The sequence below is a fragment of the Ischnura elegans genome, chromosome 6, assembly GCF_921293095.1.
Source record: "Ischnura elegans chromosome 6, ioIscEleg1.1, whole genome shotgun sequence".
NCBI lineage: Eukaryota > Metazoa > Arthropoda > Insecta > Odonata > Coenagrionidae > Ischnura > Ischnura elegans.
In genome coordinates, this window is record NC_060251.1 from 1,375,253 (window position 1) to 1,383,485 (window position 8,233).

The 8,233-nt window shown below is 35.8% G+C and overlaps 1 long non-coding RNA gene across 1 annotated transcript; it reads left to right on the top strand.

The window, feature by feature from the left end:
• Positions 1 to 939: 939 nt before the first annotated feature.
• On the top strand, positions 940 to 3,495 carry LOC124160191. Its single transcript, XR_006865108.1, has 4 exons — positions 940 to 1,599; positions 2,076 to 2,311; positions 3,068 to 3,229; positions 3,359 to 3,495. It is a non-coding gene; the product is annotated as an uncharacterized LOC124160191 (long non-coding RNA).
• Positions 3,496 to 8,233: the final 4,738 nt, after the last annotated feature.

Here is an 8,233-nt window from a genome sequence, read left to right on the forward strand (position 1 = left end):
AAAATAAACCAGTATAAAAATTCTCATTCCTTGGAGGTGATTGTGGATAACTGACAAGTAGCTTTACATAAAACAAGTAATACAGATGATTTTGGAGACTTTCTACCAAAAATGAATCCCTTTTTTCAAAAGTGAGTTTGAATTTCGCCATCTTGAAATCCACAAAACTGTATGTTTTGGCAGTTTTCCATAATATTTCTAGAAATTTAAAATAATGAATTTCCGGGAAAAATATCCTAATATGAAGGCATATCATCAAACAATGGACATTGAACGATCCGAGAATGCAATCAAGGAACACCTGAATACACTCTCAATATGTGCTTTATTGCATACTGAAAAGGGATAAGACCACTGTAAGGACAGTATAAGGACACTGAACATAAATTAATTTCTAATCCAATCACTGACATATTAGGTGAGTCCCAAGTTGTCAAAGTGATCCCCACGTAAGACACTGCCTCCAAAAGGCGCCTTTAGGATGCCTTTTAGGTGCCTATAGGAGGCGCTAGTGCCTTATGCCTTTTTCAAGGCGCTTTAAAGGCGCCTTTCAGTTGCCTTTAGCAGGCACCCCAATGAAAAATTTGTACATAGTTTCTATACAGGGTATAAAAATGTACACGTTTTATATACACATGTATATAGTTGTATAGAACGTATAAAATATGTAAATTCTACAGAAAGTACACAATTTCCATACAGAATGCGTACAACGTACACATTTTGCGCAAATTTGTGTGCAGTTGTATTGCCTGTATAAAAATTGTGCATTATATATACAATGTAAACATTTTATATAAATTTTTAGAGCCTGTATAGCAACATATACATTGTGTACACGGTATACAATTTACACAAGTGAATACTATATACAAAAGTTTATGTGTAAGGGTCCGTTTAAAATCTGTACTAAAACAGTTACTTCCATTATCACAATAAAACTGGAAGCTTGGTTATAAGGTGTTAATAATATACACTTAATCAGCATCCATCAATATAATCGCGTTTGACGTAATTCTCTTCATATGTGATCCACCACAGTAAATCCAACAAATTATTTTAGGCAAAAATTTGTGCAAACCAGGACAAGAAAGTATTTGCACAACTTTTCATATCTACGGAAAATATATATTTGGCATATAAAAAACTCAAGTTACAAATATTTGCCCACTACGAACTTATTTTAATATTTCGGATTTAAAATCGTACTTTGAAACCAGCGCCAAAACGACCGGCGGCCATCTTGAGTACCCAAACGGCCATTGCTACTCTTTTGTTTACTTGTGTTTACTTCCGTAACTTCCGAAGCTGCTCTATTTAGTGACTTAGCGAGTTTAGCTGTGCTATAAAAACTTGTTATGCTAGCAAATTTACGTTGAAGTACGCTGTAGAAGAGGAAAATAATCCGTATTTCGAAGTGAAATCTGGCGAAAAGGGATATGAAGAATATTGTTTCCTGCACAAGTAATAAAATCTACGTCGGAACAGGTTTCTGTGAACAGAATTCCCTGAAACAGTGGCTCTTAGTGGGACGAAGACATATAAGGAGATGCTTCTGTCAGCATCAACCCATCTCTGCGGTGCTGATCATGTATACATGTAAGTAAATGGAATATTTTTTTGTAAATCACCGAACTTTGAATGTACCCTTGTGTTCTAATACGATTGTGTAGTATATACTATGTATGGCCAAAGAGCCTCTAATTACATTCTTATAATTATATAAGGTTATTCATAATTATATTATCAGTGTAATTACAATTTGGCATGATCTTTGCTTTCGCTGGCCTACTAAAAATACAATCCAGTCAGACCGACTAAGTGGAAATATCAGGGTTCTCGCTGTAGAGTCCACTTTGATAGTAGTTCTTTATGACATTAAAGCATTAGTCTCATTCTCAATTAGCTCGTGTGTGAAGGGTTTTTATTGAAAATGAATAACCATTGGGAATATGTCGAATAATCATGGTAATTAATAAGGTGTTCAAAACAGAGCCATCAATTTAACTCTCTCCGATCATTATCATTTAGGTATCCATTTGTGCTTGTGTTCATTTTTCACAAATGCCTTTCAGTTGGAAGAGGATGCAGAAAACTACATAAACTTGGAAAATGATGCGTGGCCCTTTGAGAATAAAGGGAACTCATATACTATAATGCCAGCATTATGACATCGCAGCCTCTCCAGATCGCCCCCTAATTAGGAAAAGAAAATTTCTCGAGGTCCTGCAGGAGCATGAAGAACCCGAGGAGGTGAAAAAGGACCATGCTATCCCTGGAAGAGATAACGAGGAAAGTGATGAAGATACCGGTCAGTTAATACTTTAATAGGGAACTTATGTCAGCCACCTAATGCTATGTTGCAAGTACTGTCTTTCTTTTACTGTACTGGCTTTCAGAAATCAGCCCACTTCATAGGCGTAGCCTTGCCCATTCTTTCTGTAAAACGACCTTTGAGCGTTGCTTTTGCATTCCATGTGTACCAAGGGACAATTCGACTTAAATGGCCTATGCATGTTTTGCCACATGGCTATTTTTCCTATGCCTAAAGATCCAAGCATGATTTCTGAACTAGAAAACCATTGTAACCCCCATCCCACAGCCAAACTTGTTCCACTATTATGATTTTTAAGTTATTGGCTAAATAATCTTCACAGGGTGTCAAATAGATAATGAAAATAGCAATATAGTCTGTTAAAACAGCTAGGAAGAGGGTTTAACTAAAATAGAGATTCATTGACGTATTTGCATGTTATGTATGCGAATTTTTCAGTTCAATATTGGAGTACATCATCAATGAATGAGGTATTTTTAATCAGTCAATCTTTAAACTTAATTCAACCAAATATTTGACTGGTTATCAACAGTCCCATGGCTCAAATTCACTCATTTTAAGGTTGTTTAAGGCAATTATAATGGCACGTTTTTGCCTAACCTTAAAAATCCAGATTACTAAATAACATGTCAAAAAGGATGGATAAGCAATAAAAACAGTTTTAATGGTGTTTAACTGTGCCCTCTATTCCTATTTATTAATGTCAAATGCTGGTATGTATTTTCAATGCAGGTGGATCATTTCAGCAGAGTTGGAGGTGACAACTGCAGTGAAATGTGTTCGTCCCTAGCGAGGAAAGTGTTCACTGTAAGACTTTCTGTTAATAAACATTCAGTCAACAAAAGGGCAAATAAAAAGGCTTGAAATCTACAGAAACTTTAAATTTCATTTAAGGTAAGTCTTTCTATTTAATACTACTTGGGCTAGTTTTTTAATTTTCATATTCACTATTGAAGTTTCATGTTAATTTTTGAAATAAACATTCAAAGTTGTTATTTAGAAATTTCATTCTTTATCCCCTAGGTGCATGGTGCAGATATTTTCAAGATTTTCACTTTGCTACAATCGATAAAGAAGCTGTTTGTAAATGCAATTGGGAAATGGCTGAGAAATCAATGTCCAAAGAAATCTTGTCTTGAATAAATGCAATTTGTTATTTGGATAATTTTTTAATTTGCTTATGTCTGTGACTGCATATAGAACCATATTATAGTAGATATAATGGTGATATATTGCATAATTGTTTCAGAGTCAAGGGGTCAATGAAGGGGTAAGTGCTCCACCAGGGAGCAAGATTGAGAGCTAGCATCAGTGAAATTACCCGATTAATTAATTTTTCAGGCATGTCCTTTGGGGAAAATAGATTTTTGAATGAAAGAAAACATTTTCTTATTTAATTTTTATTGGGAATGAGTCCTTGAAAAAATACTCACACTTTGGAATTGCAACTAGTGTAGCTGATATGTCCTGATAATTGAGTTTGTCATTTTTTATATTTTGCTGCATTAATATCCTAAGTGTGAAAGCAGGTAATATTATTTTTTTAAGTTATGCTTGAGAACCCTGTATTTATATAAATTGAAAAAATTGTTACTGGGGTAGCCGATATTTGTACTGGAAATTGGTTCATAAATGCAATTCCATTGTACAACCTTTATAGGCATAGTAAACGTAAAATTTTATATGTGCCTTCAAGTAGCCTTTTTGAGGTGCCTTTCCAAGGCGCCTAAAAGGCGCATTTAAGCTAGAAGATGATAGGCACCTTATAGGCGCCTTGTGTGTGCCTTTTGAAGGCAGTGCCTTGCCTTAAAAAAGGCACCTTTAAGGCGCCTTTTGGAGGCAGTGTCTTACGTGGGTCATGGTAATGACTAATGGTGGGATTTCCGTGAAAGCATGCAGAGAAGTATATTCTGTAATTCTCATGATTCATATACCACTTCCTTCAAAACATTAATGTCTGTTGACGCTAGGATAAATGCTAGGTGGGAAATTTTTTTTTTACTGTTCCTGGCACAGTTCGAAATTTCAAATGTTTACTTATATCATATTAACATAGCAATTAATCATTTTTAAAAGAGGCTGAATTAGTTACAACATATTTTAAAACTATTTTAAAATCTATATTTCATAGCTCATACAAGAATTGGACATATTTTAAACTTATGTTAAAATCATTTTGAAATGATGAAAAAATGATTTGTAACGTCGAAACAGAGAAAGCTAATATGTTTTCAAAATTATGTTAAAATCATTTTAAAATGTTCTCGCAATATATTTTAAAATAGTTTTTACATAAGATTTTGCTACTTGGGTTGGGATGGAATGGGTTAACCCATTAATTTTCTGTGTCTGCTAAGTGGAAGGGAGTTTCAAGGGAGCACAGCTTGCGTTTTAATAAACTCTTGTATTGTGGGAACTTTGTGGGCGCATCTGATTTCTTTGATTGGTATGTATGAGTGTGCATTGGTTGGTGATGTAGCGTAGAGTTCGATTTTGGAATGTCTCTAAGCGTTTCATATTAGTGAGGGAAGTTCTGTACTTCTTCATTCGAGGAAACCAAGCCCTGCGTCAATATTTCCTATGTTTCATCAGTGGAAAAAGGCCGGATTATAGAAAAAAATTAGCAATAATTCATTCTTACGCAGCGCTTAGCGTGAGATTCCACAACCCATTAGTCCAGAAGAGTTCCAGATGGTTCACAGAAAAAAATAGGACAGATGTTACGTGGTGAAATTAGCATAAGGTTCTGGTTGATTTTGAACTGACAGGGAAATTAGTGTGTAAACTTGGACCACACAAAGTCGTTTTCATTTTTACTTACTCTGTGCAACTGTGTTTTGTTAACTCTAAATGTGAACTTTGGAAGGACATGTCTGTGACTGAAAAATAACTTAGATATGCGAGGGCAATTCGGAAATTAACCTCTGAATCGCTGGAGACAAACCAGCACAAGGAAAAAAAAATATTCACATATGAAAGGTGTAACTCTCCTCTATTTTGTCAATATTGTGCAGCACTTGTCATACCTTTTTACGAATTTACCAATTTCTTCTGCATAAAAAGCGGCTGCCTGTGATTTAAACCATGTGTCACAGGTTACTCCAAATGTAAGTTCTGTTAAACTGTTTCCTTACATCTAAGTTGATATTTCCTGCTGTAAGAAAATCATCCTTTTGGTGAAATGCTCTCGTCACCTGGGCTATAATGCTGATATTTTTTTTGCTTCTCCCATCACCCAATGTTTATCACGACTTTCTTCAATTTTTTGGTTTTAATTGTAGTTGACATTACGTCATTTCTAAGTTATGGTCATTGTCGGTATTTGCCCCAGGGTAGCTTTTGCAGTCCTTCACTTAGTTCCTGAATCTTAGTTTCACTTATAGAATGTACCTACCTTGTCGATTTGGAATCTTCTAAGGTCTCCCAGCAATTGGACAATGCAAATATATAATCTCATCAAAGATAGGGGGCCCATTGAAACCCCCTGCCTCATCAACTTATGTAAGGGCATGAATTTGCATGCATTCTTACGTTAACTCACTTCCATGAGATAATGCAAGGAGAAGCATAGGAAATGTCATTTACTGTGAAATTTCAAAGCATGCTTTGATTGCACTTCACCAAATGGTGATGAGAAATATGTATTGGGCTCTCCGAGCTACTTCTTCCGGAATGGCATTTGAAAAGCAGAATTTTCAGATGTGCTTTTGCAGTGATGCTTGCATAAGCATTGGAGGAATTTTTAAGACAAATGCCATATTGTTAGAACATGCAGGAAAAGACCTTTCATTCACAATAGGTTTAAACGAGAACAAGAAACAGTTACATCGAACATAAACGCAACCTTGGCAACGCCTTTCCGAACTCCACCCAGGCGCTGCAACCACATTATGCATGTACGCAAAAGAACTTATTTTGTAATTAACGTATACTCCAACGCCTCCCCTCGGGATTCCCAAAATAATAATTTGAAATATAAATCTCTTAGTACTCCTTAAGATTTAACATGTTACAAAATTCTTTTGTCTTAGTTTCTGACAGTGGCTTTGTCAACATATCAGCGACATTATCATTTGATCTGACAAACTGGAATGAAACCTTTGATATGATAGCTTCGATAAACTCGTTTGAATATGTTAATGGGTACATTAATATTTAAATTACATGATACAGCAAGATGGTCAGTCAAACCCCAATCGTCTGTCCTTCCCTCATACCTTCTTATCTCTACTTCTGCAAAAAAATATGATCTATACATGTTATACCCATTTTGCTAATTCTAGTTGGAACTCGAATATGCTGGTCCAGTCCATGACTAGCCATAAGCCATAAATATTCAAAGGAAATATCGTTGGATTGTAATATGTATAAATTTATATCACCAATTACAATTAAATTCCTCTTGAGAGAGATGGTTTGTACATTCTCCAATTCTCTCAAAAAATGTTCAACAGGGTTAAAATTAAGTCTATATACACCAATGATGCTTATCAAAGAAGAATCATTTATCCCTACTGATACCTAATTTAATCATATCAGCAGTTTTTAATTCACCCAAATCAATAGAAAAACATTAATAATTATCTGCCACATATGCAATAACTCCTCCAGCCAGTTGTTATTACACACGTCAAAACTCCGATATCCAGTTATTTGATACATAGATACTTCAGTGTCATTAACCCAAATTTCTGTCAAAACTATTACAGCAGGTATTATATCGACATTAACTAGTTGAAATACAAATTTATCAAAATTCCCTCTTAGACTTCTTATATTTTGGTGCAAGACAAAGAACCTGCCACCGTTAACTCCACGGTCATTAACAGTACTCTGCATTTTGTTAGTAAAGATAGGTTGAAGAATTACATAACTCACTCACAGAATGCTTACAGTGTCTCCAGGTCATCAGAGGATTGCAGAGTGATTACTTGATCATTCTCCTTCTTCCTCATGAGTATTGTCCCATGCCTTAGCCATAAATATTTGTATCCCTTTTCTTTCTTCACAAGACGCGCAGCAGCGAAGAGTCTCCTCCGACCTGGACTCAGGCTCTCGTTTATGTACACCGGAGTATCGGTCGCCAAGCCCAGGTGCCGTGTGGAGAAGGTCCTTTTCACTCTCCTCTTTTGAAGAATTTCTTCTTTTGTATGTCTACGGATGAATTTGACTATGATACCTCTCGTTCCACCTTCGTGTCCCTTCTTTCCCAATCGGTGGCATGTGTTCACCATATCGTCGGTTATTTTAACACCAAGGGCATCCCCCACACTTTTCACGATTTCTAAGTTGTTTTCATTTGTTTGCTTGGGAATGCCGTGTATTTCAAGGTCATTAACACGAAAGTATTGCTCTTGGTCGTCTAACCTCTTTTGTAATTCACTCTCTCGAGATTTTAAGCCTAACTTTTTCTTGAATATGCAAGTCTATTGTCGCTAAGTATTCAACAATTTGAGTTGAGTTTTCTTGAAGCACTGTAGTATTTTCATCTAATCTATTGTGCACAAACTCAATAGCCTTGTTCAAGTCCAATTCCATACGTTTCCTGTTCTCTTTAGCTTCTTCTAGAAGGTTTATAATATTAGAGATACTAGCAGTGTCCGTATCCGCCAGTGGAGCTACTGTCATGCTCTTATGTTTTTTTGTAGTGCAGGTAGGTCAACGCCAACTTTGCTTCTCAGCACTCAATATACTCAATGTCCTCTTTGTACAAGTGAACACAACTTGCGTGACACTGGGTTTGACACTCACTGCATGTAATCCTTAGCTGGCGTTTAAGCACACTTGCATTACATACACTGCAATTAGCCATTTTAAACTGTGGTTTCAACTTAATATTAGTGACTCGACCTTCAAAATTGAGTAGGAAGTTATCCTTGTAATTGAATGCACTTATAC